At 29.0% G+C, this 9,643-nt stretch overlaps 1 long non-coding RNA gene across 1 annotated transcript; it reads right to left on the bottom strand.

Annotated features, from left to right (window-relative positions):
• Positions 463–5,693, bottom strand: LOC109358002. The gene is made up of 3 exons (XR_002108907.1): positions 5,575–5,693; positions 5,405–5,482; positions 463–854 (listed from the first exon to the last, which is right to left on the bottom strand). It is a non-coding gene; the product is annotated as an uncharacterized LOC109358002 (long non-coding RNA).

Here is a 9,643-nt window from a genome sequence, read left to right as displayed (position 1 = left end):
ACTTCATTTTGAACACTCTTGAGATTATGTCTGGTCTATCATGCAGCTTCAAACTCAAAGGATTAACAAATCTTAGAATTTCAGGCCAATTAGGATTGCATGTCATTGTTAGAAACAAATCAGGAAATCCCAATGAACTACAAATATCTATCTCATCAAAGTATAATTGATCCATGTACCTACGACTACCAACAAATGTTGAAGGTAATATGATTCTTTTTCCAATATTTGATCCTTCACTTTGGTCATTTGTTTGAGACCGATTGAAATTTATGTATTTATCAACCCTTAACTTTGACTGATTTCTTTTGATAAAGGATAATCGTTCAGACTCCACCATAGTATAAGCATCAACTAAAAACTGATGAAAAATTCTTCTTGACCTCAACAAAGTTTGAGCCTCATTCTTCCTTGTTTGCAATCTAAATGGTATCCATTCTCTCACTATTAGACGATTTCTTTTTCTATTTTGAGAATCAGCTCTAGCTCTATGACAAACATCATGTTTCTAACCATCCTCCCCAAATGGAAACAACAATGGATATTGAAAAGCTAAATAGATTGAACGTAATTCATCAATTCTCTTTAAATGACCAGTTTGTGTCTCCATAATTATATCTCTTTGTGATGTTGAATCAATATCTCCAACTATTAAAGCAGCAACTTCAGAAACTGTTGGTAAGTTATTTACTCTACCATCAGAACTCCTTTCAGAAATTAGCTTCAATTTCAAATTAGGAATTACACCATCTTTTAATCTTTCCCTTGCCATTCAGAAGGACTTTGCATGGACATTATTTTCATCCAACATTTGTGATAATTGGCAAACTACTTGGGAATCAACCTTGTTGTTCCTATATTAATCAATTGAACAAAAAATCAATTAGATTGTTAACAATAGAAAAAATATGATATTATTATCCAGGTAATATTATTATCTACCTTATTCCTTCCATTTTGTTTTGAATTTCATTTTCTGTATCATAAATGTAAAGTTGGGCAAACTTTGGACCTTGTCCAGGCATCGGCAACATGCTACCAATATGATGACATGGTTGTCCTCGTATCCTAATAGTTGGAGGACCTCTACTATTATTGATAGATCTATCAAATTTTGTACCCCGCAGATGTGAAGGCAAACATCATGTTGTACAGACAAATATTGTTTTGATAATTTAGACTATCACGAGAGTGCATATCAAAAAGGAGATGTTGAAGGATTGGAGGAGGTGTTTCCAATAAGGGTATTTGTACTTTACCATCACCACAACAAAGTTCATATTTAGGTGTTGTGGTGTTTCTATGTTTACGCTTTCACTCTTCATACCAAATGCATGCTCCACAATCATCACATTCAATAACATGATAACCAATGTCAGAATAACCTAAACAAACAATTTTAAAGTTAGTGCCTATATTGGTGTACTATTAATTAAAATTTAAAATGTATAGTAAATAACCTTGATGTTTTTGAAGCATTGAGGTTGTATGGGAATTATCGAATTGATCTTCATCATCTGAAGAGTATTCAATGTTAACATCGTCTAAATCTAAAGAATAAAGTATATTAGTGTTAAAGAGATCCATGAAATTGATTGTTGTAAATGACTAATAATAAAGTAAAATATTATTAGTAAATGTGTACCTTGTATGTCAATTTCAGAATCGTCATCATCTTCGTTAGTATGATGATTGAATTCTTGACTATAACTTTTGGTTGATGAGAAATGAGACTTATTTTCTTTTCTTGGTCCCATGTTGTTCAAGTTTTCAAAATCTAACATGCTCCCATATATATTCATAAGATTTATGCCTAAAGACCCTTGGTTTGCAAATCTCTTTTTCCTAGTTTGCTCATGGATCTCAGATGGTTGGGTATGAGATGTCGAACTTGAACAACCATTGGTATTCAAGAAACCATAAGTCTGTTTCAGATTTTCACAATTTAAATCTATATGTGAAAGAGGGGTTCTACTCATTTGCATAGGTGTAGATTTTTGATGTTGGGATTGCACCGATGAAAGTGGTAGTTGTTTTGATCTTGAATAATTTAAACCCTTATCCTTCAAGATAGTCTTTCTTTTTTTTCTTGCTATTGAAGGATCGTTGTTTGGATTTATTTGTATCCATTTGATATCAACAGAAATAGATATACATTCAACAAATCAAGTCTTGTTTTATGCATAATATATACATGCAAGTCTAAGATTAGTTTATAATTTAAATAATTAAACAATAAAACAGGTGGCAACGAAATATCTTAAGGTTCTTTTCGGTTAAATACATTCCCTTGTAAGGGACAATGCTTAATCCTAGCATGTTTTTTAGTGGACTTTAAAAGCATAATTCTTGAATCCTAAATAAAAATTGAATACAAACTTAATAAGAACCATCAATTTCACCAAACATATTTCTTTAGTACTAAATACAAACTATTAAAATATAAAAAATTGGATGTAATACACAATCAATTGATGGTGTATGTATGATTACAGAACTATTAGTTTTATATATAAATGATTACAATGCAATAAAATTACAGTGACATAAAATCAATGTTTAATAAATACATCATACAAAGCATTGATTAAAAAAACCTTTGTTGTATAATCAAGTTCATTATATCCATAAAATTATAATTATACATATTTAAATCTTTTTAAAATTGTCCACATAACAGTCCCTAACATGTTATAGCAAAATATAAATTAGTTACAATAAGAACATAGCAGACAAATGAAGAGATCATAGTGGGGATGTCCATAACATCCCTGCTTTGATAACATTGTAACAAAAATAATATTAAACAGAATCAACCACATATTAGTGTATATGTCAATCATCTAACTCATCTCTAACTAATCTTTAACTAAATACAGTTGTAATGTGAAAAATAAATAGGGAACAAGAAATTCATTCCATAATATGAAAATGATAAACAACAATTTGCATTATCAAATTTAAGGTTGTTAAATGAGGAAATGGTATAACTATAACACCATGATACTGCTATTCAAGAATTGACTTAATGAACACATGAGTCCTCATAGATTAAGTCAAAGTGTATATTGAAGACAACTTTCATATACTACACCTTCAAATAACTTTTTCACATAGTGAGAAGGCATTAAAAAACTTTAATAGAAAAAGACAACATATATAACTAATATTATTCTATTTATAACCCATGTAAACTTCAATTGAAAATGAAAATTAGTTCATTCAAAACATCAACAGATATACAGAAACAATAACTAAACTTCAATTGAAAATGCATGTTAGTTCATTCAAAACATCAATAGATATATAGAAACAGTAATATTACCAAATACATTGGGAGATACATTATATAAAGAAATAGTAACATTGCCTTATAGATAGAATATTGTATACACAACTATGCACGTCTTTTGACAGCCACCTTCTTATGTTTAAATCTAAATAAAAAGAAGTGTTTTAGTAAGAAAACAAAGAAGGAACAAATGGAGAAAGAAGGAATGTAGAAGACAATGACTGAAATGAACATTGGATTGCTACCTGAGTACTTTAAGAAGAATGGAGAAGAAAGAACATGATCGGAGAATGTATTTTTTTCATAAGGGTTCTTTCAAGAATGGAGAAGAAAACATAGGTTAAAGGGTTCTTTAGAGAAGGGTTTCAGTTTTTAAGAAAGGAGGAGAGATGTTCAGGAAAGAGGATGAAAGTTTGGTTGAGTGAAGATTTAGCTAATAAACATTTTTAAAGTATAAACTTGTCATGTAAGTCTAAGAATATGACTTTTTGGCTAAAGAAAAAAATACTTTACATGCTTTCTGAATGAAGGAGATTTTTTGGTGTTTTCCAATGTTATGATGACAATAATATGTCATCTCACCTCCTTTTTGCTTGATGATTTTGTTGTGTTTTCTAATGTTATGTTGAGAATGGTATGTCAACTCACCTGCAATTATGAAAGTAAAAAAAAAAAAATCAAAACAAATCTTATGATATGATAAATAAGATTTGAAATCAAAACTTAATACACCAAAAATTAGTGCTGGAAAGATAAAATGACATTGAATAGGATGGTGATTGATCTACAACAAAAAAATAGGTTGTATTTTTTATGTGAAAAAATAAAATACATGATTTAGAAAATCTCAATTAATTGTTTTATATCAATCAATTTATGTCATATTAGTAACCTAAGATAGTGAAATATGATTTCAATCTATAACCTACAATGTTAATGTTAAAGGTTAATAAACACAAGTGGTGTTATTGTCTAAAAACATGTTGCATATAATGATGTTATCTCTGTTTAATATTAAATTATAATGAAATCATATGGAAAAAAATTTTGTTATTACAGAGTTCATGCCATCATCTGAAATTGTAAAATGATTAAATTTTATTAACCATCAAAATTAGTGATATAAACTGGACATGGCAAAAAAAAGTTTTCATTGCATATTCTATGTTTGTAATAGAAATTAGTGATTTAAACCAAGACACACAATTGTCACTTTAAAAAAGTATATTATATACACAATTATATATCTATAATTGAACAAATGAATATATTTACTTTCATATATTATGGTTATTGTGCTTATTGAAGTTATTCAACTATGATAGAATTACCTTAACTTAAGTTCAAATGTCAATTATGTTAGTTTACTATGTAAGTCGTGAGTCATGTTTCCTTCTTCTATTCTGTACTTAACATTAAAAGAAAATATGATAATACAGTAACATAATATATATGAGAGTAATGTTTCAAAGTTAGTCAGTCTCAGTCTACGCGGAGTTAAGCATGAGGCTACAAAATATACATCAAACTATGATGTATTAAAATTTAGTTCTCAAAAAGGTTATACATAATTTATCATGTTTGTGTTAATCATTCTTTCTTGATATGCTTGGCCATCTTGGAAGATGACAATTGAGTGGATTTAAAGTGGGGGCTTTGTGGTAGCTTCAAATCAAAGTCAGCCGATAGCTGACATTCTCTTGGCTGGAGTTACAACTTGAAGGTTGTCTGGGTCATGATCAGCAGTGATAGATACAGACTAACCATGCAAGTTGAAAAAGATGTCAATAAATCACAGTTATTATAGAAATTACATTTTCATTGTGAAACATTGAATAAATTATGGATGACACTCACTGACTCATGTTGAGAGATGTCATTCACATGAAACTTTCCATTAAGTTCCCCAGAGGGTGAAACCTTATTAAAAACTGGTAAAAATTAATTAACATTATTTTAAAAATAAAACTACAATAAAAAATAGATAAAAAACAAAATTCAATAACTCATAATATGTATCTCCAATGCTCCAAACTGATCAACAATGGCCTTTATCAAAATTGGACTTTCAGATAGCCTTATCATAGAAGATTGGTGGTAAGATGGCTGAACTTTGACTCTAAATGCCATTGTCCTTGCAAGCAACATATCAAGTATTAGAGGGAATGCCTTTGGATCATCCTCACCTTCCTACATATAGAAACATAAAACTTTAATATTGTGAATATTGTGCCTTAATGTATTATCAATTTATAAAAATGAACGTATGTAAAAACACTTACTGCAACCATCTGATTTCTAAGCTCGCAAGCAGATACTCCAATGATATCAGCACATTGACAACCCCAAAAGACAAACCTTCCACTTCCATTCTCATGAATAACCTTAATGTCCAATTTGTACCTTGAAAAAAATCCAAATTAAAAATAAGCAATGAAATTGAACATGATAATTTTTTAAATGTAAACTATATAATGATATAGTTTTACCTTGGGGTAGAACTCAAGTTATAAGTTCCACACTTGCAAGTGAAAGGTTCGTCCTTAACATCAACCTTCTTAGTGCACTTCAAACAACCATCATAGTACCACCCTTGTTTTCCAATAATAAACATTGCAGTTGTTCCAATAGTAATACAAGTTATTTCCTAAACATTAAGAAAATTGGGTCAGGATATAACTAATAGAAAAAGGCAAACACAACATAAATATACCTTAGGTGATGTTAAGGCAACAATTTGAGAAAGAGTCTTCACCCCGGCCTTATACATGAAACGATCATCATCGGATAAATTAGAATATTATGACAATTGGGTGTTACCTTAGCTCAATGAGTCACATGACAGACTAAAAGTTGCAAAACTACAAAAAGCAATAGAAAAAACAGAATTATTAATATAATAAAATAAAAAATACGTGATAAACTAATAGAGAAGACATCAAAACAAATTAATATGAATAGAATGTGAAATTTATATGAAATTTTTAATGTTTGTACCTATCTTTGTATTTCAGATAATCAGGAATTTCATCATCAATCAATATTTTTGATCCGCACCAAGAATTGCTCACAGTGGGTGGATACTTACCTACAAAACAATCATCTTTCATGTCAAAATCATAATTCAATAATACCTTCAATATACTTGTAGACGGATAAGAAATACCTTGTCCTTCCTTCACTCTGGCATGTGTCAGCAGAACAATCATGGGCTCAACAAGGATAAAGTTATTGTAACAGTTAAAAAACTTCATGGCATGCGATTCCCATAAAGTACATGTTATAAGATCACCACTGATTAAAAAATATAGTGAAAAACATGTTTGATAAAATGAGTTAATTGTTGAGAATAACAAATAAAGTCTCCTTACAATTACCTTGAATATCTGAGAGTGAAAATAACTTTCTTTAAAGAAGCTTGTGTCTGAGAGAAAACCATCTTATCAATAGCGCCAATAATGTCTACAAATTAATCATAATAAAGTGTTAATATAATAGAAATAAAGTAAAATTAGATAAATATGAAAATATATATCTTATATAAATAAAAAATTACCTACTAACAAATCACTTTCAAAGTTGCCAGCAAGTATGTCAGCAAACTTTTTAAAAACAAATTCAAATTGTGGAATTTCGGGAAACTCTTTATCTCTTAGAGTTGTACCAGCAGTAAATTGCATTCTATAGGCATGATTGCAATCCTTAAATTGAAGATCATTGTGGAACACATTAAAATTATGCATGACATATGTGTTATTTTCAACCAAATGTTTTCTCCATTGATTGAACTCATCCTTTTTGACAGAGACTTGGATCTTGTCTCCCTAATTAAAAGAATTAGAGATTAGTTACCTGCTTAAAAAAATGACATCTTTTTATAACATATTACCTTGCAGTCCATAAAGAAATGTACATAAAGAAATATCACAAATTTCAGACACTATTAGATACAACTTCTGGACAGAAAATATCAATAAAAAAAATAATCTTACCAACACACAGTTTAATCAGCGTTACTAATTGAAAAATATCATTATAAACAATCAGCATTCACAACACACTGCGATACTTGAAATGTGACATTTATATGAAATCAGCCTTCACAACAAACAACTTCTGATTTATTAAAGAATGCACATTAGAATTAAGTCATTAGTAATGTGTGAAAAATCTGATTTAGCCTATGTCTATCAGCAATCTTTACGTCTAAAAACCAGCATTCACAATACATAGTTAAAGAAATATCACAACAGTACATTCTCTTTGGTAAAATGTCTATCAACAATCTTCTGATTTATTAGAGTGCATTTTAAGGTAAAGATCATATTTTTAAGCAAAAAAAGTAAGAAATGTAGAATAAATATATGATTTTTAACCATATAAATAGATCTAGAACATTTCTATCGTAAAGATTGAATTTTTAAGTAAAAAATCCAAATAATGTATAATAAAGATCCAATTTTTAAACATAAAGATAGAATCCTGAATATTTTTATGGTAAAGATCATATTTTTAAGCAAAAAAAGAAAAGAAATGTAGAATAAATATATGATTTTTAACCATATAAATAGATCTAGAACATTTCTATGGTAAAGATTGAATTTTTAAGCAAAAATCCAACTAATGTATAGTAAAGATCCGATTTTTAACGATAAAAATAGGATCTAAAACATTTATACACTAAAAATCGGTTTTTTAAGGAGAAAATACATGATGTGTTGTGTTACTTTAAATGGGACTGTGAAGAAGAAATGAAGAGATGAAATGGGACTGTGAAGAAGAAAGGAAGAGAGGAGATGGGTCTCTGAAGAAGAAATGAAGAGTTGAAGAGTGAAAAATCTGATTTATTAGTAATGAGTGAAAAAATCAGATGTGGGGCAATTTAATTAAAGAGTTCAACATGGTAATCCACCAAAATGTTTCGTTATTTCTTTTTTTTATTAAAAAAAAATTTTGCTATTACAATTTTAACCTCTACAAATCTAAGTGTCAAAGTTTTAGAATGTTTAGAATGGTAAATACACCGGCCCATTGCATTCTTACAAAGATAGTAGATATGATGTCAATGGTTATTTGTCAACATTTGGACCTTGAATCAGCCTTGTCAACATTAGTAGATATGATATTCACTCACTCTATAAATAAATAACTAATTTATTTTAGGGTGTGTGACTGCCCTATCAACAAATGTCGCTAACAAAAGTTGAATATTTAACCTTTTAATCTATGTAAAAGTTTAGTGGATCATTGCACAACTAAATTAGTGTATTGTTAGTTCGAACTCAAATTTCAATAAATAGTCTTTTATCTTTCACTGATTTATATATTTTATCAAATTTATATTGTGTGTAGATGATTCACAATAGTTCAAATGTTATCAATGTGTGTGTAGGAGATAGGTAAAATATCAACTCTTAAATCACTTTATACAATAAAATATTAAATTCAACCAAATTTAAATAACAAATTATCATTAAATGAGGAAAATAAATAAAAAATGATAAAAAATGATTACCGAGTTATAAACCTTTAACCAACTTACACTATTTAGTAGGAATAAGTAGGATCTGACCTTACCCTTTTGTCCAACCCATTCGATGTCATTGGGTCTTGGACCGAACTCAAGTTCAAAAATTAGATTCAGTTAATATTTAGGGTCGGGTAAAGACCAATAATGATCTAGCCCGACATGTCTCATGATCAATCACTTATCATGTTTTTATGTATATCTATTCAATTATGTAAAAAGTAATGACACATTTTTTGTTCAAAAATATAACTAATTCTCTAATTGTTTTATCATATATACACGATTAATAATTTATATACATATATCATTTTTAAATGTCGAATTACATATTATAATAATAATAAGTAATATTGAGCATACTTTATCTCAAATGAGTATGTATTATGTTTAATCGAGTATATGATCGAGTTTAAAAGCTGACTCAATTAATATTTAGGATCAAGCTAATTTCAAATTTAGGATCAGGTCCAAGTTCAAAAAATAACCCGATCAATATTCATAATCGAATAAGGAACAAGCCTTAATTCATCGTAACACGACCCATACTTACTCCTACTACTTAAAATTTCAACAGTTATCTAATATCACCAAAGAAATAAAATTCAGAAATTGAATGCCTCACATTTCACAATCACACGTGTCAAATTCACCGCAATCACTTCCTGTCCAGTGATATGATTTTGAGTAATAAATACTAATTCGGATCAATAAATACAAACAATTAATTAAAACAATAGCTGACGTGCCAGACTCCTATTGGCCCCATACGAATAGGCTTCAACTTCTCTTCTCCTATCTTTTCCCACCACCTCGCTTTCTTT

Source organism: Lupinus angustifolius, chromosome LG01 (genome assembly GCF_001865875.1).
Source record: "Lupinus angustifolius cultivar Tanjil chromosome LG01, LupAngTanjil_v1.0, whole genome shotgun sequence".
Classification (NCBI taxonomy): Eukaryota; Viridiplantae; Streptophyta; class Magnoliopsida; order Fabales; family Fabaceae; genus Lupinus; species Lupinus angustifolius.
The sequence above is the reverse complement of the archived record's forward strand: the minus strand, read 5'-3'. Positions and strand labels throughout refer to the sequence as shown.